The following is a 23,542-nucleotide window of genomic DNA, read 5'->3' as shown; positions in this document are numbered from 1 at the left end:
AGAAAGAAATGGTCATCAGCAATGTGTAGTCCTCGCACACTTGCACGAAAATAGAATGCTACACTCGGTGCTTGTTGGCCTGCACTGCTAGCCAACCAAGCTTCACCATGAGTGTCCAGGTTTGCTTTCATCAGAAACAGGAAAAGCGCCTCTGAGGACCTCAGGAAAGGTCCCCAAGTGATCCCCAAATAGTAAGAGGACCACGGCTTTGAACTCTGTAAACCTGGTTGGGCCTCAGCGTAATCCTATTGAGCATGATTTTTATGTCATCACCTCTCTTCATGACATTGGGCTGTCATCATAGACCCAGATGTAGAGAGACAGTAGCTATTTCTGCTTTTATATCTGCTATCCACATCCTTACCTGGCTAAGGAACACTTTCTCGGCATTGAGAATGGTCACAGGTAAGTGGGTAAGTTTGCAGGGTAGAAAGCTCTTCAAAGGAGCCAAGGGGTTCCAGCATGGAAACTTTGTTGAATGATTTCTCTAGAGGAGGAAAGAGCAAGTGGTCAAACCCCTGGTTGACACTCCTATACATGAAACTTAAACCTCAGAGAAATTGTAGGAAATCTCTACATGAATAATACCTTCACAGTGGCACCCCCGTGAAGCTGACTCTAAGATTCCTACCACTGCCTGTACCACAAGTTTTCATGGCTTTCACTTTATGAGGTAAAAATGGCACAGAGTTCCACTCATTTCACATGAAGACTTACTGCTTCTTGTGGAAGCAATCTCCTCACAACGTATCACTTTCATTTAACTATGCGTAGGGGAAAAAATATCAGGTTGAAGCCCCTGAATCCTAAGGATAGGTCTACAAAAGGTCGTTTCAGGATCTCGAGTCTAAAGGAAGGGACACGTGTATTCCATATTCAAGGTTCCGGGATCATATCCTCCCCCCTCAAGGTCTATCTTGCATACTTGCAATCACTGGGAAATGCTCTTAATAAAATTATGGAATTTACTGATTCCCAGGGACAGGGAATTTGGACTGCAATACATCCTTTTGTGATAAGGATTAATGGATTTCCATGTCAGTTAACACAGGTTCCCAAGGTTGCTAGGAACTTGCCAGCAATGTTGTCATGAGTCACAGTGGCATTAGGTTCAACAAAACAAAGATTGCCCTGATACCACCTCAGAAATTTTGCTCAAGCTTCTGGATGATTCTACACTGACCTGTAGTCAGAGTAGAAATGATGTTTGGGGAGGAAATTTGGTAAGAAAAGGGACCAGAGTTGAGGAAGTGACCTACAACTTTTAAATAAAGGCAACTTCCCTGTTGCGTGATAGTTTTACCTATATTGCTGAAAGGTGTGCCAATTGGGAGAAATTCATGTGGACACAAGCCGTAGTGTAGATCACAGACTGGACTATATGTCTTTCATTCAACAATAAGGCAAAGCTCTGTACTCAGTGCCTCTAGTGTCATGTGAAAAGAGAATTCTACAAAGCAATGGATATGGGTGATGATTCAAGGCCATCATATAGAAAACATTGGTGGAGACTAGAAATTTGGATATGTGTCATCCTCCTCTACACATGAGACACAGCTCATGATTATGTGTGAAATATTATTGGGTTTTTCAAAAATTATTTTACTTCTCTTAATCATTTTGTGTCCAGGGTGGTCCTTACTCAGAATTAAACTCTTTTCTATGCATGCTTAAATTTTTCCTACAATGTAAAACTGGAGAATGAGTGAGAATTTGAGTCCATGCTCTTACGGACATGTCTTTTATAAGTGAAGGAATGAGTCACGAAACTTCCACTTACCTGTGACCTGTGATTTTCTGGCATCCCAGAGGGCATGGCAGATGACTGCAAAAGAGTAGAAAGAAATGGTCATCAGCAATGTGTTGTCCTCGCACAGTTGCACAAAAATAGAATGCTACACTCGGTGCTTGTTGGCCTGCACTGCTATCCAACCAAGCGTCACTATGAGTGTCCAGGTTTGCTCTCATCAGAATCAGGAAAAGTGCCTCTGAGGACCTCATGAAAGGTCCCCAAGTGATCCCCAAATAGTAAAAGGACCACGGCTTTGAACTCTGTAACCTGGTTGGGCCTCAGCGTAATCCTATTGAGCATGATTTTTATGTCATCACCTCTCTTCATGACATTGGGCTGTCATCATAGACCCAGGAGTAGAGAGAAAGTAGCTATTTGTGCTTTTATATCTGCTATCCACATCCTTACCTGGCTACAGAACACTTTCTCGGCGTTGGGTTGGTCACAGGTATGTGGGTAGGTTTGCAGAGTAGAAAGCTCTTCAAAGGAGGCAAGGGGTCCCTGCTTGGAAAGTTTTTTGAATAATTTCTCTAGAGGAGGAAAGAGCAAGCTGTCAAACCCCTGGGTGACACTCCTATAGATGAAACTTAAACCTCAGAGGAATTGTAGGAAATCTCTACATGAATAATACCTTCACAGTGGCACCCCCGGGAAACTGACTCTAAGATTCCTACCACTGCCTGTACCACAAATTTTCATGGCTTTCATTTTATGAGGTAAAAATGGTACAGAGTTCCACTCATTTCACAGGAAGACTTACTGCTTCTTGTGGAAGCAATCTCCTCACAACGTATCACTTTCATGTATTTATGCGTAGGGGACAACTCTCAGGTTGAAGCCCCTGAATCCTAAGGATAGGTCTACAAAAGGTCATTACAGGATCTCGAGTCTAAAGAAAGAGACACGTGTATTCCATATTCAAGGTTCCGGGATCATATCCTCCCCCCTCAATGTCTATCTTGCATACTTGCAATCACTGGGAAATGCTCTTACTAAAATTATGGAATTTACATATTCCCAGGGGACAGGGAATTTGGACTGCAATAGGTCCATTTGTGATAAGGTTTAATGGATTTACAAGTCAATTAACACAGGTTCCCAATGTTGCAAGGAACTTGCCAGCAATGTTGTCATGAGTCACAGTGGCATTAGGTTCAACAACACAAAGATTGCCCTGATACCACCTCAGAAAATTTGCTCAAGCTTCTGGATTCTTCTACACTGACCTGTAGTCAGAGTAGAAATGATGTTTGGGGAGGAAATTTGGTAAGAAAAGGGACCATAGTTGAGGAAGTGAGCTACAACTTTTAAATAAAGGCAACTTCCCTGTTGCGTGATAGTTTTTCCTATATTGCTGAAAGGTGTGCCAATTGGGAGCAATTCATGTGGACACCAACAGTAGTGTAGATCACAGACTGGACTATATGTCTTTCATTCAACAATAAGGCAAAGCTCTGTACTCAGTGTCTCTAGTGTCATGGGAAAAGAGAATTGTACAAAGCAATGGATATGGGTGATGATTCCTGGCAACCATATAGAAAACATTGGTGGAGACTACAAATTTGGGTATGTGTCATCCTCCGCTACACATGAGACACAGCTCATGATGATGTGTGAAATATTATTGGGTTTTTCAGAAAGTATTTTACTTCTCTTAATCATTTTGTGTCCAGGGAGGTCCTTACTCAGAATTAAACTCTCTTTTCTATGCATGCTTAAATTTTTCCTACAATGTAAAACTGGAGAATGAGTGAGAATTTGAGTCCATGGTCTTAGGGACATGTCTTTTCTAAGGGAAGGAATGAGTCAGGAAACTTCCACTTACCTGTGATCTGTGATTCTCTGGCTTCCAAGAAGGCATGGCAGATGACTGGAAAAGAGTAGAAAGAAATGGTCATCAGCAATGTGTAGTCCTCGCACACTTGCACGAAAATAGAATGGTAAACTCGGTGCTTGTTGGCCTGCACTGCTAGCCAACCAAGCTTCACCATGAGTGTCCAGGTTTGCTTTCATCAGAAACAGGAAAAGCGCCTCTGAGGACCTCAGGAAAGGTCCCCAAGTGATCCCCAAATAGTAAGAGGACCACGGCTTTGAACTCTGTAAACCTGGTTGGGCCTCAGCGTAATCCTATTGAGCATGATTTTTATGTCATCACCTCTCTTCATGACATTGGGCTGTCATCATAGACCCAGATGTAGAGAGACAGTAGCTATTTCTGCTTTTATATCTGCTATCCACATCCTTACCTGGCTAAGGAACACTTTCTCGGCATTGAGAATGGTCACAGGTAAGTGGGTAAGTTTGCAGGGTCGAAAGCTCTTCAAAGGAGCCAAGGGGTTCCAGCATGGAAACTTTGTTGAATGATTTCTCTAGAGGAGGAAAGAGCAAGTGGTCAAACCCCTGGTTGACACTCCTATACATGAAACTTAAACCTCAGAGAAATTGTAGGAAATCTCTACATGAATAATACCTTCACAGTGGCACCCCCGTGAAGCTGACTCTAAGATTCCTACCACTGCCTGTACCACAAGTTTTCATGGCTTTCACTTTATGAGGTAAAAATGGCACAGAGTTCCACTCATTTCACATGAAGACTTACTGCTTCTTGTGGAAGCAATCTCCTCACAACGTATCACTTTCATTTAACTATGCGTAGGGGAAAAAATATCAGGTTGAAGCCCCTGAATCCTAAGGATAGGTCTACAAAAGGTCATTTCAGGATCTCGAGTCTAAAGGAAGGGACACGTGTATTCCATATTCAAGGTTCCGGGATCATATCCTCCCCCCTCAAGGTCTATCTTGCATACTTGCAATCACTGGGAAATGCTCTTACTAAAATTATGGAATTTACTGATTCCCAGGGACAGGGAATTTGGACTGCAATACATCCTTTTGTGGTAAGGATTAATGGATTTCCATGTCAGTTAACACAGGTTCCCAAGGTTGCTAGGAACTTGCCAGCAATGTTGTCATGAGTCACAGTGGCATTAGGTTCAACAAAACAAAGATTGCCCTGATACCACCTCAGAAATTTTGCTCAAGCTTCTGGATGATTCTACACTGACCTGTAGTCAGAGTAGAAATGATGTTTGGCGAGGAAATTTGGTAAGAAAAGGGACCAGAGTTGAGGAAGTGACCTACAACTTTTAAATAAATGCAACTTCCCTGTTGCGTGATAGTTTTACCTATATTGCTGAAAGGTGTGCCAATTGGGAGAAATTCATGTGGACACAAGCCGTAGTGTAGATCACAGACTGGACTATATGTCTTTCTATCAACAATAAGGCAAAGCTCTGTACTCAGTGCCTCTAGTGTCATGTGAAAAGAGAATTCTACAAAGCAATGGATATGGGTGATGATTCAAGGCCATCATATAGAAAACATTGGTGGAGACTAGAAATTTGGATATGTGTCATCCTCCTCTACACATGAGACACAGCTCATGATTATGTGTGAAATATTATTGGGTTTTTCAAAAATTATTTTACTTCTCTTAATCATTTTGTGTCCAGGGTGGTCCTTACTCAGAATTAAACTCTTTTCTATGCATGCTTAAATTTTTCCTACAATGTAAAACTGGAGAATGAGTGAGAATTTGAGTCCATGCTCTTACGGACATGTCTTTTCTAAGGGAAGGAATGAGTCAGGAAACTTCCACTTACCTGTGACCTGTGATTTTCTGGCATCCCAGAGGGCATGGCAGATGACTGCAAAAGAGTAGAAAGAAATGGTCATCAGCAATGTGTTGTCCTCGCACAGTTGCACAAAAATAGAATGCTACACTCGGTGCTTGTTGGCCTGCACTGCTATCCAACCAAGCGTCACTATGAGTGTCCAGGTTTGCTCTCATCAGAATCAGGAAAAGTGCCTCTGAGGACCTCATGAAAGGTCCCCAAGTGATCCCCAAATAGTAAAAGGACCACGGCTTTGAACTCTGTAACCTGGTTGGGCCTCAGCGTAATCCTATTGAGCATGATTTTTATGTCATCACCTCTCTTCATGACATTGGGCTGTCATCATAGACCCAGGAGTAGAGAGAAAGTAGCTATTTGTGCTTTTATATCTGCTATCCACATCCTTACCTGGCTACAGAACACTTTCTCGGCGTTGGGTTGGTCACAGGTATGTGGGTAGGTTTGCAGAGTAGAAAGCTCTTCAAAGGAGGCAAGGGGTCCCTGCCTGGAAAGTTTTTTGAATAATTTCTCTAGAGGAGGAAAGAGCAAGCTGTCAAACCCCTGGGTGACACTCCTATAGATGAAACTTAAACCTCAGAGGAATTGTAGGAAATCTCTACATGAATAATACCTTCACAGTGGCACCCCCGGGAAACTGACTCTAAGATTCCTACCACTGCCTGTACCACAAATTTTCATGGCTTTCATTTTATGAGGTAAAAATGGTACAGAGTTCCACTCATTTCACAGGAAGACTTACTGCTTCTTGTGGAAGCAATCTCCTCACAACGTATCACTTTCATGTATTTATGCGTAGGGGACAACTCTCAGGTTGAAGCCCCTGAATCCTAAGGATAGGTCTACAAAAGGTCATTACAGGATCTCGAGTCTAAAGAAAGAGACACGTGTATTCCATATTCAAGGTTCCGGGATCATATCCTCCCCCCTCAATGTCTATCTTGCATACTTGCAATCACTGGGAAATGCTCTTACTAAAATTATGGAATTTACATATTCCCAGGGGACAGGGAATTTGGACTGCAATAGGTCCATTTGTGATAAGGTTTAATGGATTTACAAGTCAATTAACACAGGTTCCCAATGTTGCAAGGAACTTGCCAGCAATGTTGTCATGAGTCACAGTGGCATTAGGTTCAACAACACAAAGATTGCCCTGATACCACCTCAGAAAATTTGCTCAAGCTTCTGGATTCTTCTACACTGACCTGTAGTCAGAGTAGAAATGATGTTTGGGGAGGAAATTTGGTAAGAAAAGGGACCATAGTTGAGGAAGTGAGCTACAACTTTTAAATAAAGGCAACTTCCCTGTTGCGTGATAGTTTTTCCTATATTGCTGAAAGGTGTGCCAATTGGGAGCAATTCATGTGGACACCAACAGTAGTGTAGATCACAGACTGGACTATATGTCTTTCATTCAACAATAAGGCAAAGCTCTGTACTCAGTGTCTCTAGTGTCATGGGAAAAGAGAATTGTACAAAGCAATGGATATGGGTGATGATTCCTGGCAACCATATAGAAAACATTGGTGGAGACTACAAATTTGGGTATGTGTCATCCTCCGCTACACATGAGACACAGCTCATGATGATGTGTGAAATATTATTGGGTTTTTCAGAAAGTATTTTACTTCTCTTAATCATTTTGTGTCCAGGGAGGTCCTTACTCAGAATTAAACTCTCTTTTCTATGCATGCTTAAATTTTTCCTACAATGTAAAACTGGAGAATGAGTGAGAATTTGAGTCCATGGTCTTAGGGACATGTCTTATCTAAGGGAAGGAATGAGTCAGGAAACTTCCACTTACCTGTGATCTGTGATTCTCTGGCTTCCAAGAAGGCATGGCAGATGACTGCAAAAGAGTAGAAAGAAATGGTCATCAGCAATGTGTAGTCCTCGCACACTTGCACGAAAATAGAATGCTACACTCGGTGCTTGTTGGCCTGCACTGCTAGCCAACCAAGCTTCACCATGAGTGTCCAGGTTTGCTTTCATCAGAAACAGGAAAAGCGCCTCTGAGGACCTCAGGAAAGGTCCCCAAGTGATCCCCAAATAGTAAGAGGACCACGGCTTTGAACTCTGTAAACCTGGTTGGGCCTCAGCGTAATCCTATTGAGCATGATTTTTATGTCATCACCTCTCTTCATGACATTGGGCTGTCATCATAGACCCAGATGTAGAGAGACAGTAGCTATTTCTGCTTTTATATCTGCTATCCACATCCTTACCTGGCTAAGGAACACTTTCTCGGCATTGAGAATGGTCACAGGTAAGTGGGTAAGTTTGCAGGGTAGAAAGCTCTTCAAAGGAGCCAAGGGGTTCCAGCATGGAAACTTTGTTGAATGATTTCTCTAGAGGAGGAAAGAGCAAGTGGTCAAACCCCTGGTTGACACTCCTATACATGAAACTTAAACCTCAGAGAAATTGTAGGAAATCTCTACATGAATAATACCTTCACAGTGGCACCCCCGTGAAGCTGACTCTAAGATTCCTACCACTGCCTGTACCACAAGTTTTCATGGCTTTCTCTTTATGAGGTAAAAATGGCACAGAGTTCCACTCATTTCACATGAAGACTTACTGCTTCTTGTGGAAGCAATCTCCTCACAACGTATCACTTTCATTTAACTATGCGTAGGGGAAAAAATATCAGGTTGAAGCCCCTGAATCCTAAGGATAGGTCTACAAAAGGTCATTTCAGGATCTCGAGTCTAAAGGAAGGGACACGTGTATTCCATATTCAAGGTTCCGGGATCATATCCTCCCCCCTCAAGGTCTATCTTGCATACTTGCAATCACTGGGAAATGCTCTTACTAAAATTATGGAATTTACTGATTCCCAGGGACAGGGAATTTGGACTGCAATACGTCCTTTTGTGATAAGGATTAATGGATTTCCATGTCAGTTAACACAGGTTCCCAAGGTTGCAAGGAACTTTCCAGCAATGTTGTCATGAGTCACAGTGGCATTAGGTTCAACAACACAAAGATTGCCCTGATACCACCTCAGAAAATTTGCTCAAGCTTCTGGGTGATTCTACACTGACCTGTAGTCAGAGTAGAAATGATGTTTGGGGAGGAAATTTGGTAAGAAAAGGGACCAGAGTTGAGGAAGAGAGCTACAACTTTTAAATAAAGGCAACTTCCCTGTTGCGTGATAGTTTTACCTATATTGCTGAAAGGTGTGCCAATTGGGAGCAATTCATGTGGACACAAGCCGTAGTGTAGATCACAGACTGGACTATATGTCTTTCATTCAACAATAAGGCAAAGCTCTGTACTCAGTGTTTCTAGTGTCATGGGAAAAGAGAATTGTACAAAGCAATGGATATGGGTAATGATTCCTGGCAGCCATATAGAAAACATTGATGGAGACTATAAATTTGGGTATGTGTCATCCTCCGCTACACATGAGAAACAGCTCATGATGATGTGTGAAATAATATTGGGTTTTTCAGAAATTATTTTACTTCTCTTAATCATTTTGTGTCCAGGGTAGTCCAAACTCAGAATTAAACTCTCTTTTTTATGCATGCTTAAATTTTTCCTTCAATGTAACACTGGAGAATGAGTGAGAATTTGAGTCCATGCTCTTAGGCACATGTCTTTTCAAAGGGAAGGAATGAGTCAGGAAACTTCCACTTACCTGTGATCTGTGATTCTCTGGCTTCCAAGAAGGCATGGCAGATGACTGCAAAAGAGTAGAAAGAAATGGTCATCAGCAATGTGTAGTCCTCGCAGACTTGCACGAAAATAGAATGCTACACTCGGTGCTTGTTGGCCTGCACTGCTAGCCAACCAAGCTTCACCATGAGTGTCCAGGTTTGCTTTCATCAGAAACAGGAAAAGCGCCTCTGAGGACCTCAGGAAAGGTCCCCAAGTGATCCCCAAATAGTAAGAGGACCACGGCTTTGAACTCTGTAAACCTGGTTGGGCCTCAGCGTAATCCTATTGAGCATGATTTTTATGTCATCACCTCTCTTCATGACATTGGGCTGTCATCATAGACCCAGATGTAGAGAGACAGTAGCTATTTGTGCTTTTATATCTGCTATCCACATCCTTACCTGGCTAAGGAACACTTTCTCAGCGTTGAGAATGGTCACAGGTAAGTGGGTAAGTTTGCAGGGTAGAAAGCTCTTCAAAGGAGGCAAGGGGTTCCTGCCTGGAAACTTTGTTGAATGATTTCTCTAGAGGAGGAAAGAGCAAGTGGTCAAACCCCTGGTTGACACTCCTATTCATGAAACTTAAACCTAAGAGAAATTGTAGGAAATCTCTACATGAATAATACCTTCACAGTGGCACCCCCGTGAAGCTGACTCTAAGATTCCTACCACTGCCTGTACCACAAGTTTTCATGGCTTTCGCTTTATAACGGAAAAATGGCACAGTGTTCCACTCATTTCACACGAAGACTTACTGCTTCTTGTGGAAGCAATTCCTCAAAACGTATCACTTTCATGTAACTATGCGTAGGGGACAACTCTCAGGTTGAAGCCCCTGAATCCTAAGGATAGGTCTACAAAAGGTCATTACAGGATCTCGAGTCTAAAGAAAGAGACACGTGTATTCCATATTCAAGGTTCAGGGATCATATCTTCCCCCCTCAAGTCTATCTTGCATACTTGCAATCACTGGGAAATGCTCTTACTAAAATTATGGAATTTACAGATTCCCAGGGGATAGGGAATTTGGACTGCAATAGGTCCTTTTGTGATAAGGTTTAATGGAGTCCATGTTAGTTAACACAGGTTCCCAAGGTTGCAAGGAACTTGCCAGCAATGTTGTCATGAGTCACAGTGGCATTAGGTTCAACAACACAAAGATTGCCCTGATACCACCTCAAAAAATTAGCTCAAGCTTCTGGGTGATTCTACACTGACCTGTAGTCAGAGTAGAAATGATGTTTGGGGAGGAAATTTGGTAAGAAAAGGGACCATACTTGAGGAAGTGAGCTACAACTTTTAAATAAAGGCAACTTCCCTGTTGCGTGATATTTTTACCTATATTGCTGAAAGGTGTGCCAATTGGGAGCAATTAATGTGGACACCAGCAGTAGTGTTGATCACAGACTGGACTATATCTCTTTCATTCAACAATAAGGCAAAGCTCTGTACTCAGTGCCTCTAGTGTCATGGGAAAAGAGAATTCTACAAAGCAAAGGATATGGGTGATGATTCAAGGCCACCATATAGAAAACATTGGTGGAGACTACAAATTTGGGTATGTGTCATCCTCCTCTACACATGAGACACAGCTCATGGTGATGTGTGAAATATTATTGGGTTTTTCAAATATTATTGTACTTCTCTTAATCATTTTGTGTCCAGGGTGGTCCTTACTCAGAATTAAACTCTCTTTTCTATGCATGCTTAAATTTTTCCTACAATGTAAAACTGGAGAATGAGTGAGAATTTGAGTCCATGCTCTTACGGACATGTCTTTTGTAAGGGAAGGAATGAGTCAGGAAACTTCCACTTACCTGTGATCTGTAATTTTCTGGCTTCCCTGAAGGCATGGCAGATGACTGCAAAAGAGTAGAAAGAAATGGTCATCAGCAATGTGTAGTCCTCGCACACTTGCACGAAAATAGAATGCTACACTCGGTGCTTGTTGGCCTGCACTGCTAGCCAACCAAGCTTCACCATGAGTGTCCAGGTTTGCTTTCATCAGAAACAGGAAAAGCGCCTCTGAGGACCTCAGGAAAGGTCCCCAAGTGATCCCCAAATAGTAAGAGGACCACGGCTTTCAACTCTGTAAACCTGGTTGGGCCTCAGCGTAATCCTATTGAGCATGATTTTTATGTCATCACCTCTCTTCATGACATTGGGCTGTCATCATAGACCCAGATGTAGAGAGACAGTAGCTATTTCTGCTTTTATATCTGCTATCCACATCCTTACCTGGCTAAGGAACACTTTCTCGGCGTTGAGAATGGTCACAGGTAAGTGGGTAAGTTTGCAGGGTAGGAAGCTCTTCAAAGGAGGCAAGGGGTTCCTGCCTGGAAAGTTTGTTGAATGTTTTCTCTAGAGGAGGGAAGAGCAAGTGGTCAAACCCCTGGTTGACACTCCTATACATGAAACTTAAACCTCAGAGAAATTGTAGGAAATCTCTACATGAATAATACCTTCAGAGTGGCACCCCCGTGAAGCTGACTCTAAGATTCCTACCACTGCCTGTACCACAAGTTTTCATGACTTTCACTTTATGAGGTAATATGGCACAGAGTTCCACTCATTTCACACGAAGACTTACTGCTTCTTGTGGAAGCAATCTCCTCACAACGAATCACTTTCATGTAACTATGCATAGGGGACAACTCTCAGGTTGAAGCCCCTGAATCCTAAGGATAGGTCTACAAAAGGTCATTACAGGATCTCGAGTCTAAAGAAAGAGACACGTGTATTCCATAATCAAGGTTCCGGGATCATATCCTCCCCCCTCAAGGTCTATCTTGCATACTTGCAATCACTGGGAAATGCTCTTACTAAAATTATGGGATTTACAGATTCCCTGTTGACAGGGAATTTGGACTGCAATAGGTCCATTTGTGATAAGGTTTAATGGATTTCCATGTCAGTTAACACAGGTTCCCAAGGTTGCAAGGAACTTTCCAGCAATGTTGTCATGAGTCACAGTGGCATTAGGTTCAACAACACAAAGATTGCCCTGATACCACCTCAGAAAATAAGCTCAAGGTTCTGGGTGATTCTACACTGACCTGTAGTCACAGTAGAAATGATGTTTGGGGAGGAAATTTGGTAAGAAAAGGGACCAGAGTTGAGGAAGAGAGCTACAACTTTTAAATAAAGGCAACTTCCCTGTTGCGTGATAGTTTTACCTATATTGCTGAAAGGTGTGCCAATTGGGAGCAATTCATGTGGATACCAGCAGTAGTGTTGATCACAGACTGGACTATATGTCTTTCATTCAACAATAAGGCAAAGCTCTGTACTCAGTGCCTCTAGTGTCATGTGAAAAGAGAATTCTACAAAGCAATGGATATGGGTGATGATTCAAGGCCACCATATAGAAAACATTGGTGGAGACTACAAATTTGTGTATGTGTCATCCTCCTCTACACATGAGACACAGCTCATGATTATGTGTGAAATATTATTGGGTTTTTCAAAAATTATTTTACTTCTCTTAATCATTTTGTGTCCAGGGTGGTCCTTACTCAGAATTAAACTCTTTTCTATGCATGCTTAAATTTTTCCTACAATGTAAAACTGGAGAATGAGTGAGAATTTGAGTCCATGCTCTTACGGACATGTCTTTTATAAGTGAAGGAATGAGTCAGGAAACTTCCACTTACCTGTGACCTGTGATTTTCTGGCATCCCAGAGGGCATGGCAGATGACTGCAGAAGCGTAGAAAGAAATGGTCATCAGCAATGTGTTGTCCTCGTACAGTTGTACAAAAATAGAATGCTACACTAGGTGCTTGTTGGCCTGCACTGCTATCCAACCAAGCGTCACTATGAGTGTCCAGGTTTGCTCTCATCAGAATCAGGAAAAGTGCCTCTGAGGACCACATGAAAGGTCCCCAAGTGATCCCCAAATAGTAAAAGGACCACGGCTTTGAACTCTGTAACCTGGTTGGGCCTCAGCGTAATCCTATTGAGCATGATTTTTACGTCATCACCTCTCTTCATGACATTTGGCTGTCATCATAGACCCAGGAGTAGAGAGAAAGTAGCTATTTGTGCTTTTATATCTGCTATCCACATCCTTACCTGGCTACAGAACACTTTCTCGGCGTTGAGTTGGTCACAGGTATGTGGGTAGGTTTGCAGAGTAGAAAGCTCTTCAAAGGAGGCAAGGGGTCCCTGCCTGGAAAGTTTTTTGAATAATTTCTCTAGAGGAGGAAAGAGCAAGCTGTCAAACCCCTGGTTGACACTCCTATACATGAAACTTAAACCTCAGAGGAATTGTAGGAAATCTCTACATGAATAATACCTTCACAGTGGCACCCCCGGGAAACTGACTCTAAGATTCCTACCACTGCCTGTACCACAAATTTTCATGGCTTTCACTTTATGAGGTAAAAATGATACAGAGTTCCACTCATTTCACACGAAGACTTACTGCTTCTTGTGGAAGCAATCTCCTCACAACGTATCACTTTCATGTATTTATGCGTAGGGGACAACTCTCAGGTTGAAGCCCCTGAATCCTAAGGATACGTCTACAAAAGGTCATTACAGGATCTCGAGTCTAAAGAAAGAGACACGTGTATTCCATATTCAAGGTTCCGGGATCATATCCTCCCCCCTCAATGTCTATCTTGCATACTTGCAATAACTGGGAAATGCTCTTACTAAAATTATGGAATTTACATATTCCCAGGGGACAGGGAATTTGGACTGCAATAGGTCCATTTGTGATAAAGTTTAATGGATTTACAAGTCAATTAACACAGGTTCCCAATGTTGCAAGGAACTTGCCAGCAATGTTGTCATGAGTCACAGTGGCATTAGGTTCAACAACACAAAGATTGCCCTGATACCACCTCAGAAAATTAGCTCAAGCTTCTGGATGATTCTACACTGACCTGTAGTCAGAGTAGAAATGATGTTTGGGGAGGAAATTTGGTAAGAAAAGGGACCATAGTTGAGGAAGTGAGCTACAACTTTTAAATAAAGGCCACTTCCCTGTTGCGTGATAGTTTTTCCTATATTGCTGAAAGGTGTGCCAATTGGGAGCAATTCATGTGGACACCAGCAGTAGTGTAGATCACAGACTGGACTATATGTCTTTCATTCAACAATAAGGCAAAGCTCTGTACTCAGTGTCTCTAGTGTCATGGGAAAAGAGAATTGTACAAAGCAATGGATATGGGTGATGATTCCTGGCAACCATATAGAAAACATTGGTGGAGACTACAAATTTGGGTATGTGTCATCCTCCGCTACACATGAGACACTGCTCATGATGATGTGTGAAATATTATTGGGTTTTTCAAAAATTATTTTACTTCTCTTAATCATTTTGTGTCCAGGGTGGTCCTTACTCAGAATTAAACTCTCTTTTCTATGGATGCTTAAATTTTTCCTACAATGTGAAATTGGAGAATGAGTGAGAATTTGAGTCCATGCTCTTAGGGACATGTCTTTTCTAAGGGAAGGAATGAGTCAGGAAACTTCCACTTACCTGTGATCTGTGATTCTCTGGCTTCCAAGAAGGCATGGCAGATGACTGCAAAAGAGTAGAAAGAAATGGTCATCAGCAATGTGTAGTCCTCGCACACTTGCACGAAAATAGAATGCTACACTCGGTGCTTGTTGGCCTGCACTGCTAGCCAACCAAGCTTCACCATGAGTGTCCAGGTTTGCTTTCATCAGAAACAGGAAAGCACCTCTGAGGACCTCAGGAAAGGTCCCCAAGTGATCCCCAAATAGTAAGAGGACCACGGCTTTGAACTCTGTAAACCTGGTTGGGCCTCAGCGTAATCCTATTGAGCATGATTTTTATGTCATCACCTCTCTTCATGACATTGGGCTGTCATCATAGACCCTGATGTAGAGAGACAGTAGCTATTTCTGCTTTTATATCTGCTATCCACATCCTTACCTGGCTAAGGAACACTTTCTCGGCGTTGAGAATGGTCACAGGTAAGTGGGTAAATTTGCAGGGTTTGAAGCTCTTCAAAGGAGGCAAGGGGTTCCTGCCTGGAAAGTTTGTTGAATGTTTTCTCTAGAGGAGGAAAGAGGAAGTGGTCAAACCCCTGGTTGACACTCCTATACATGAAACTTAAACCTCAGAGAAATTGTAGGAAATCTCTACATGAATAATACCTTCACAGTGGCACCCCCGTGAAGCTGACTCTAAGATTCCTACCACTGCCTGTACCACAAGTTTTCATGACTTTCACTTTATGAGGTAATATGGCACAGAGTTCCACTCATTTCACACGAAGACTTACTGCTTCTTGTGGAAGCAATCTCCTCACAACGAATCACTTTCATGTAACTATGCATAGGGGACAACTCTCAGGTTGAAGCCCCTGAATCCTAAGGATAAGTCTACAAAAGGTCATTACAGGATCTCGAGTCTAAAGAAAGAGACACGTGTATTCCATAATCAAGGTTCCGGGATCATATCCTCCCCCCTCAAGGTTTAACTTGCATACTTGCAATCACTGGGAAATGCTCTTACTTAAATTATGGGATTTACAGATTCCCAGGGGACAGGGAATTTGGACTGCAATAGGTCCATTTGTGATAAGGTTTAATGGAATTCCATGTCAGTTAACACAGGTTCCCAAGGTTGCAAGGAACTTTCCAGCAATGTTGTCATGAGTCACAGTGTCATTAGGTTCAACAACAAAAAGGTTGCCCTGATACCACCTCAGAAAATTAGCTCAAACTTCTGGGTGATTCTACACTGACCTGTAGTCAGAGTAGAAATAATGTTTGGGGAGGAAATTTGGTAAGAAAAGTGACCAGAGTTGAGAAAGAGAGCTACAACTTTTAAATAAAGGCAACTTCCCTGTTGCGTGATAGTTTTACCTATATTGCTGAAAGGTGTGCCAATTGGGAGCAATTCATGTGGACAACAGCAGTAGTGTTGATCACAGACTGGACTATATGTCTTTCATTCAACAATAAGGCAAAGCTCTGTACTCAGTGCCTCTAGTGTCATGTGAAAAGAGAATTCTACAAAGCAATGTATATGGGTGATGATTCAAGGCCACCATATAGAAAACACTGGTGGAGACTACAAATTTGGGTATGAGTCATCCTCCTCTACACATGAGACACAGCTCATGATTATGTGTGAAATATTATTGGGTTTTTCAAAAATTATTTTACTTCTCTTAATCATTTTTTATCCAGGGTGGTCCTTACTCAGAATTAAACTCTTTTCTATGCATGCTTAAATTTTTCCTACAATGTAAAACTGGAGAATGAGTGAGAATTTGAGTCCATGCTCTTACGGACATGTCTTTTGTAAGGGAAGGAATGAGTCAGGAAACTTCCATTTACCTGTGACCTGTGATTTTCTGGCATCCCAGAGGGCATGGCAGATGACTGCAAAAGAGTAGAAAGAAATGGTCATCAGCAATGTGTGGTCCTCGCACAGTTGCACAAAAATAGAATGCTACACTCGGTGCTTGTTGGCCTGCACTGCTAGCCAACCAAGCTTCACCATGAGTGTCCAGGTTTGCTTTCATCAGAAACAGGCAAAGCGCCTCTGAGGACCTCAGGAAAGTTCCCCAAGTGATCCCCAAATAGTAAGAGGACCACGGTTTTGAACTCTGTAAACCTGGTTGGGCCTCAGCGTAATCCTATTGAGCATGATTTTTATGTCATCACCTCTCTTCATGACATTGGGCTGTCATCATAGACCCAGATGTAGAGAGACAGTAGCTATTTCTGCTTTTATATCTGCTATCCACATCCTTACCTGGCTAAGGAACACTTTCTCGGCGTTGAGAATGGTCACAGGTAAGTGGGTAAGTTTGCAGGGTAGGAAGCTCTTCAAAGGAGGCAAGGGGTTCCTGCCTGGAAAGTTTGTTGAATGTTTTCTCTAGAGGAGGAAAGAGCAAGTGGTCAAACCCCTGGTTGACACTCCTATACATGAAACTTAAACCTCAGAGAAATTGTAGGAAATCTCTACATGAATAATACCTTCACAGGGGCACCCCCGTGAAGCTGACTCTAAGACTCCTACCACTGCCTGTACCACAAGTTTTCATGACTTTCACTTTATGAGGTAATATGGCACAGAGTTCCACTCATTTCACACGAAGACATACTGCTTCTTGTGGAAGCAATCTCCTCACAACGAATCACTTTCATGTAACTATGCATAGGGGACAACTCTCAGGTTGAAGCCCCTGAATCCTAAGGATAGGTCTACAAAAGGTCATTACAGGATCTCGAGTCTAAAGAAAGAGACACGTGTATTCCATAATCAAGGTTCCGGGATCATATCCTCCCCCCTCAAGGTCTATCTTGCATACTTGCAATCACTGGGAAATGCTCTTACTAAAATTATGGGATTTACAGATTCCCAGGGGACAGGGAATTTGGACTGCAATAGGTCCATTTGTGATAAGGTTTAATGGATTTCCATGTCAGTTAACACAGGTTCCCAAGGTTGCAAGGATCTTTCCAGCAATGTTGTCATGAGTCACAGTGGCATTAGGTTCAACAACACAAAGATTGCCCTGATACCACCTCAGAAAATTAGCTCAAGCTTCTGGGTGATTCTACACTGACCTGTAGTCAGAGTAGAAATGATGTTTGGGGAGGAAATTTGGTAAGAAAAGGGACCAGAGTTGAGAAAGAGAGCTACAATTTTTAAATAAAGGCAACTTCCCTGTTGCGTGATAGTTTTACCTATATTGCTGAAAGGTGTGCCAATTGGGAGCAATTCATGTGGACACCAGCAGTAGTGTTGATCACAGACTGGACTATATGTCTTTCATTCAACAATAAGGCAAAGCTCTGTACTCAGTGCCTCTAGTGTCATGTGAAAAGAGAATTCTACAAAGCAATGGATATGGGTGATGATTCAAGGCCACCATATAGAAAACATTGGTGGAGACTACAAATTTGGGTATGTGTCATCCTCCTCTACACATGAGACACAGCTCATGATTTTGTGTGAAATATTATTGGGTTTTTCAAAAATTATTTTACTTCTCTTAATCATTTTGTGTCCAGGGTGATCCTTACTCAGAATTAAACTCTTTTCTATGCATGCTTAAATTTTTTCTACAATGTAAAACTGGAGAATGAGTGAGAATTTGAGTCCATGCTCTTACGGACATGTCTTTTCTAAGGGAAGGAATGAGTCAGGAAACTTCCATTTACCTGTGACCTGTGATTTTCTGGCATCCCAGAGGGCATGGCAGATGACTGCAAAAGAGTAGAAAGAAATGGTCATCAGCAATGTGTTGTCCTCGCACAGTTGCACAAAAATAGAATGCTACACTCGGTGCTTGTTGGCCTGCACTGCTAGCCAACCAAGCTTCACCATGAGTGTCCAGGTTTGCTTTCATCAGAAACAGGAAAAGCGCCTCTGAGGACCTCAGGAAATGTCCCCAAGTGATCCCCAAATAGTAAGAGGACCACGGTTTTGAACTCTGTAAACCTGGTTGGCCCTCAGCGTAATCCTATTGAGCATGATTTTTATTTCATCACCTCTCTTCATGACATTGGGCTGTCATCATAGACCCAGATGTAGAGAGACAGTAGCTATTTCTGCTTTTATATCTGCTATCCACATCCTTACCTGGCTAAGGAACACATTCTCGGCGTTGAGAATGGTCACAGGTAAGTGGGTAAGTTTGCAGGGTAGAAAGCTCTTCAAAGGAGGCAAGGGGTTCCTGCCTGGAAAGTTTGTTGAATGATTTCTCTAGAGGAGGAAAGAGCAAGTGGTCAAACCCCTGGTTGACACTCCTATACATGAAACTTAAACCTCAGAGAAATCGTAGGAAATCTCTACATGAATAATACCTTCACAGTGGCACCCCCGTGAAGCTGACTCTAAGATTCCTACCACTGCCTGTACCACAAGTTTTCATGACTTTCACTTTATGAGGTAATATGGCACAGAGTTCCACTCATTTCACACGAAGACTTACTGCTTCTTGTGGAAGAAATCTCCTCACAACGAATCACTTTCATGTAACTATGCATAGGGGACAACTCTCAGGTTGAAGCCCCTGAATCCTAAGGATAGCTCTACAAAAGGTCATTACAGGATCTCGAGTCTAAAGAAAGAGATACGTGTATTCCATAATCAAGGTTCTGGGATCATATCCTCCCCCCTCAAGGTCTATCTTGCATACTTGCAATCACTGGGAAATGCTCTTACTAAAATTATGGGATTTACAGATTCCCAGGGGACAGGGAATTTGGACTGCAATAGGTCCATTTGTGATAAGGTTTAATGGATTTCCATGTCAGTTAACACAGGTTCCCAAGGTTGCAAGGAACTTTCCAGCAATGTTGTCATGAGTCACAGTGGCATTAGGTTCAACAACACAAAGCTTGCCCTGATACCACCTCAGAAAATTAGCTCAAGCTTCTGGGTGATTCTACACTGACCTGTAGTCAGAGTAGAAATGATGTTTGGGGAGGAAATTTGGTAAGAAAAGGGACCAGAGTTGAGAAAGAGAGCTACAACTTTTCAATAAAGGCAACTTCCCTGTTGCGTGATAGTTTTACCTATATGCTGAAAGGTGTGTCAATTGGGAGCAATTCATGTGGACACCAGCAGTAGTGTTGATCACAGACTGGACTATATGTCTTTCATTCAACAATAAGGCAAAGCTCTGTACTCAGTGCCTCTAGTGTCATGTGAAAAGAGAATTCTACAAAGCAATGGATATGGGTGATGATTCAAGGCCACCATATAGAAAACATTGGTGGAGACTACAAATTTGGGTATTTGTCATCCTCCTCTACACATGAGAAACAGCTCATGATTATGTGTGACATATTATTGGGTTTTTCAAAAATTATTTTACTTCTCTTAATCATTTTGTGTCCAGGGTGGTCCTTACTCAGAATTAAACTCTTTTCTATGCATGCTTAAATTTTTCCTACAATGTAAAACTGGAGAATGAGTGAGAATTTGAGTCCATGCTCTTACGGACATGTCTTTTGTAAGGGAAGGTATGAGTCAGGAAACTTCCACTTACCTGTGACCTGTGATTTTCTGGCATCCCAGAGGGCATGGCAGATGACTGCAAAAGAGTAGAAAGAAATGGTTATCAGCAATGTGTTGTCCTCGCACAGTTGCACAAAAATAGAATGCTACACTCGGTGCTTGTTGGCCTGCACTGCTATCCAACCAAGCGTCACTATGAGTGTCCAGGTTTGCTCTCATCAGAATCAGGAAAAGTGCCTCTGAGGACCTCATGAAAGGTCCCCAAGTGATCCCCAAATAGTAAAAGGACCACGGCTTTGAACTCTGTAACCTGGTTGGGCCTCAGCGTAATCCTATTGAGCATGATTTTTATGTCATCACCTCTCTTCATGACATTGAGCTGTCATCATAGACCCAGGAGTAGAGAGAAAGTAGCTATTTGTGCTTTTATATCTGCTATCCACATCCTTACCTGGCTACAGAACACTTTCTCGGCGTTGAGAATGGTCACAGGTATGTGGGTAGGTTTGCAGAGTAGAAAGCTCTTCAAAGGAGGCAAGGGGTCCCTGCCTGGAAAGTTTTTTGAATAATTTCTCTAGAGGAGGAAAGAGCAAGCTGTCAAACCCCTGGGTGACACTCCTATACATGAAACTTAAACCTCAGAGGAATTGTAGGAAATCTCTACATGAATAATACCTTCACAGTGGCACCCCCGGGAAACTGACTCTAAGATTCCTACCACTGCCTGTACCACAAATTTTCATGGCTTTCACTTTATGAGGTAAAAATGGTACAGAGTTCCACTCATTTCACACGAAGACTTACTGTTTCTTGTGGAAGCAATCTCCTCACAACGTATCACTTTCATGTATTTATGCGTAGGGGGCAACTCTCAGGTTGAAGCCCCTGAATCCTAAGGATAGGTCTACAAAAGGTCATTACAGGATCTCGAGTCTAAAGAAAGAGACACGTGTATTCCATATTCAAGGTTCCGGGATTATATCCTCCCCCCTCAATGACTCTCTTGCATACTTGCAATCACTGGGAAATGCTCTTACTAAAATTATGGAATTTACATATTCCCAGGGGACAGGGAATTTGGACTGCAATAGGTCCATTTGTGATAAGGTTTAATGGATTTACAAGTCAATTAACACAGGTTCCCAATGTTGCAAGGAACTTGCCAGCAATGTTGTCATGAGTCACAGTGGCATTAGGTTCAACAACACAAAGATTGCCCTGATACCACCTCAGAAAATTAGCTCAAGCTTCTGGATGATTCTACACTGACCTGTAGTCAGAGTAGAAATGATGTTTGGGGAGGAAATTTGGTAAGAAAAGGGACCATAGTTGAGGAAGTGAGCTACAACTTTTAAATAAAGGCAACTTCCCTGTTGCGTGATAGTTTTTCCTATATTGCTGAAAGGTGTGCCAATTGGGAGCAATTCATGTGGACACCAGCAGTAGTGTAGATCACAGACTGGACTATATGTCTTTCATTCAACAATAAGGCAAAGCTCTGTACTCAGTGTCTCTAGTGTCATGGGAAAAGAGAATTCTACAAAGCAATGGATATGGGTGATGATTCAAGGCCACCATATAGAAAACATTGGTGGAGACTACAAATTTGGGTATGTGTCATCCTCCTCTACACATGAGACACAGCTCATGATGATGTGTGAAATATTATTGGGTTTTTCAGAAATTATTTTACTTCTCTTAATCATTTTGTGTCCAGGGTGGTCCTTACTCAGAATTAAACTCTTTTCTATGCATGCTTAAATTTTTCCTACAATGTAAACCTGGAGAATGAGTGAGAATTTGAGTCCATCCTCTTACGGACATGTCTTTTGTAAGGGAAGGAATGAGTCAGGAAACTTCCACTTCCCTGTGACCTGTGATTTTCTGGCATCCCAGAGGGCATGGCAGATGACTGCAAAAGAGTAGAAAGAAATGGTCATCAGCAATGTGTTGTCCTCGCACAGGTGCACAAAAATAGAATGCTACACTTGGTGCTTGTTGGCCTGCACTGCTATCCAACCAAGCGTCACTATGAGTGTCCAGGTTTGCTCTCATCAGAATCAGGAAAAGTGCCTCTGAGGACCTCATGAAAGGTCCCCAAGTGATCCCCAAATAGTAAAAGGACCACGGCTTTGAACTCTGTAACCTGGTTGGGCCTCAGCGTAATCCTATTGAGCATGATTTTTATGTCATCACCTCTCTTCATGACATTGGGCTGTCATCATAGACCCAGGAGTAGAGAGAAAGTAGCTATTTGTGCTTTTATATCTGCTATCCACATCCTTACCTGGCTACAGAACACTTTCTCGGCGTTGAGAATGGTCACAGGTATGTGGGTAGGTTTGCAGAAGAAAGCTCTTCAAAGGAGGCAAGGGGTCCCTGCCTGGAAAGTTTTTTGAATAATTTCTCTAGAGGAGGAAAGAGCAAGCTGTCAAACCCCTGGGTGACACTCCTATACATGAAACTTAAACCTCAGAGGAATTGTAGGAAATCTCTACATGAATAATACCTTCACAGTGGCACCCCCGGGAAACTGACTCTAAGATTCCTACCACTGCCTGTACCACAAATTTTCATGGCTTTCACTTTATGAGGTAAAAATGGTACAGAGTTCCACTCATTTCACATGAAGACTTACTGTTTCTTGTGGAAGCAATCTCCTCACAACGTATCACTTTCATGTATTTATGCGTAGGGGACAACTCTCAGGTTGAAGCCCCTGAATCCTAAGGATAGGTCTACAAAAGGTCATTACAGGATCTCGAGTCTAAAGAAAGAGACACGTGTATTCCATATTCAAGGTTCCGGGATCATATCCTCCCCCCTCAATGACTATCTTGCATACTTGCAATCACTGGGAAATGCTCTTACTAAAATTATGGAATTTACATATTCCCAGGGGACAGGGAATTTGGACTGCAATAGGTCCATTTGTGATAAGGTTTAATGGATTTACAAGTCAATTAACACAGGTTCCCAATGTTGCAAGGAACTTGCCAGCAATGTTGTCATGAGTCACAGTGGCATTAGGTTCAACAACACAAAGATTGCCCTGATACCACCTCAGAAAATTAGCTCAAGCTTCTGGATGATTCTACACTGACCTGTAGTCAGAGTAGAAATGATGTTTGGGGAGGAAATTTGGTAAGAAAAGGGACCATAGTTGAGGAAGTGAGCTACAACTTTTAAATAAAGGCAACTTCCCTGTTGTGTGATAGTTTTTCCTATATTGCTGAAAGGTGTGCCAATTGGGAGCAATTCATGTGGACACCAGCAGTAGTGTAGATCACAGACTGGACTATATGTCTTTCATTCAACAATAAGGCAAAGCTCTGTACTCAGTGTCTCTAGTGTCATGGGAAAAGAGAATTGTACAAAGCAATGGATATGGGTGATGATTCCTGGCAACCATATAGAAAACATTGGTG

General features: G+C 42.2%; 13 non-coding genes across 13 annotated transcripts; all 13 read right to left on the bottom strand.

The window, feature by feature from the left end:
• Positions 1 to 229: 229 nt before the first annotated feature.
• LOC127676846 (small nucleolar RNA SNORD115) lies at positions 230 to 308 on the bottom strand. Its single transcript, XR_007976260.1, has one exon. It is a non-coding gene; the product is annotated as a small nucleolar RNA SNORD115 (small nucleolar RNA).
• Positions 309 to 2,065: 1,757 nt separating this feature from the next.
• Positions 2,066 to 2,144, bottom strand: LOC127676845 (small nucleolar RNA SNORD115). Its single transcript, XR_007976259.1, has one exon. It is a non-coding gene; the product is annotated as a small nucleolar RNA SNORD115 (small nucleolar RNA).
• A 1,759-nt stretch (positions 2,145 to 3,903) lies between these two features.
• Positions 3,904 to 3,982, bottom strand: LOC127676843 (small nucleolar RNA SNORD115). Its single transcript, XR_007976258.1, has one exon. It is a non-coding gene; the product is annotated as a small nucleolar RNA SNORD115 (small nucleolar RNA).
• Positions 3,983 to 5,739: 1,757 nt separating this feature from the next.
• LOC127676842 (small nucleolar RNA SNORD115) lies at positions 5,740 to 5,818 on the bottom strand. The gene has a single exon (XR_007976257.1). It is a non-coding gene; the product is annotated as a small nucleolar RNA SNORD115 (small nucleolar RNA).
• A 1,759-nt stretch (positions 5,819 to 7,577) lies between these two features.
• Positions 7,578 to 7,656, bottom strand: LOC127676841 (small nucleolar RNA SNORD115). The gene has a single exon (XR_007976256.1). It is a non-coding gene; the product is annotated as a small nucleolar RNA SNORD115 (small nucleolar RNA).
• A 1,760-nt stretch (positions 7,657 to 9,416) lies between these two features.
• Positions 9,417 to 9,495, bottom strand: LOC127676840 (small nucleolar RNA SNORD115). The gene has a single exon (XR_007976255.1). It is a non-coding gene; the product is annotated as a small nucleolar RNA SNORD115 (small nucleolar RNA).
• A 1,757-nt stretch (positions 9,496 to 11,252) lies between these two features.
• On the bottom strand, positions 11,253 to 11,331 carry LOC127676839 (small nucleolar RNA SNORD115). The gene has a single exon (XR_007976254.1). It is a non-coding gene; the product is annotated as a small nucleolar RNA SNORD115 (small nucleolar RNA).
• Positions 11,332 to 13,087: 1,756 nt separating this feature from the next.
• On the bottom strand, positions 13,088 to 13,166 carry LOC127676894 (small nucleolar RNA SNORD115). Its single transcript, XR_007976303.1, has one exon. It is a non-coding gene; the product is annotated as a small nucleolar RNA SNORD115 (small nucleolar RNA).
• A 1,758-nt stretch (positions 13,167 to 14,924) lies between these two features.
• LOC127676838 (small nucleolar RNA SNORD115) lies at positions 14,925 to 15,003 on the bottom strand. The gene has a single exon (XR_007976253.1). It is a non-coding gene; the product is annotated as a small nucleolar RNA SNORD115 (small nucleolar RNA).
• Positions 15,004 to 16,760: 1,757 nt separating this feature from the next.
• On the bottom strand, positions 16,761 to 16,839 carry LOC127676837 (small nucleolar RNA SNORD115). Its single transcript, XR_007976252.1, has one exon. It is a non-coding gene; the product is annotated as a small nucleolar RNA SNORD115 (small nucleolar RNA).
• A 1,757-nt stretch (positions 16,840 to 18,596) lies between these two features.
• LOC127676985 (small nucleolar RNA SNORD115) lies at positions 18,597 to 18,675 on the bottom strand. The gene has a single exon (XR_007976391.1). It is a non-coding gene; the product is annotated as a small nucleolar RNA SNORD115 (small nucleolar RNA).
• A 1,755-nt stretch (positions 18,676 to 20,430) lies between these two features.
• LOC127676889 (small nucleolar RNA SNORD115) lies at positions 20,431 to 20,509 on the bottom strand. The gene has a single exon (XR_007976299.1). It is a non-coding gene; the product is annotated as a small nucleolar RNA SNORD115 (small nucleolar RNA).
• Positions 20,510 to 22,266: 1,757 nt separating this feature from the next.
• LOC127676836 (small nucleolar RNA SNORD115) lies at positions 22,267 to 22,345 on the bottom strand. Its single transcript, XR_007976251.1, has one exon. It is a non-coding gene; the product is annotated as a small nucleolar RNA SNORD115 (small nucleolar RNA).
• Positions 22,346 to 23,542: the final 1,197 nt, after the last annotated feature.

Source organism: Apodemus sylvaticus, chromosome 1, assembly GCF_947179515.1.
Source record: "Apodemus sylvaticus chromosome 1, mApoSyl1.1, whole genome shotgun sequence".
Taxonomy (NCBI): domain Eukaryota; kingdom Metazoa; phylum Chordata; class Mammalia; order Rodentia; family Muridae; genus Apodemus; species Apodemus sylvaticus.
The sequence above is the reverse complement of the archived record's forward strand: the minus strand, read 5'-3'. Positions and strand labels throughout refer to the sequence as shown.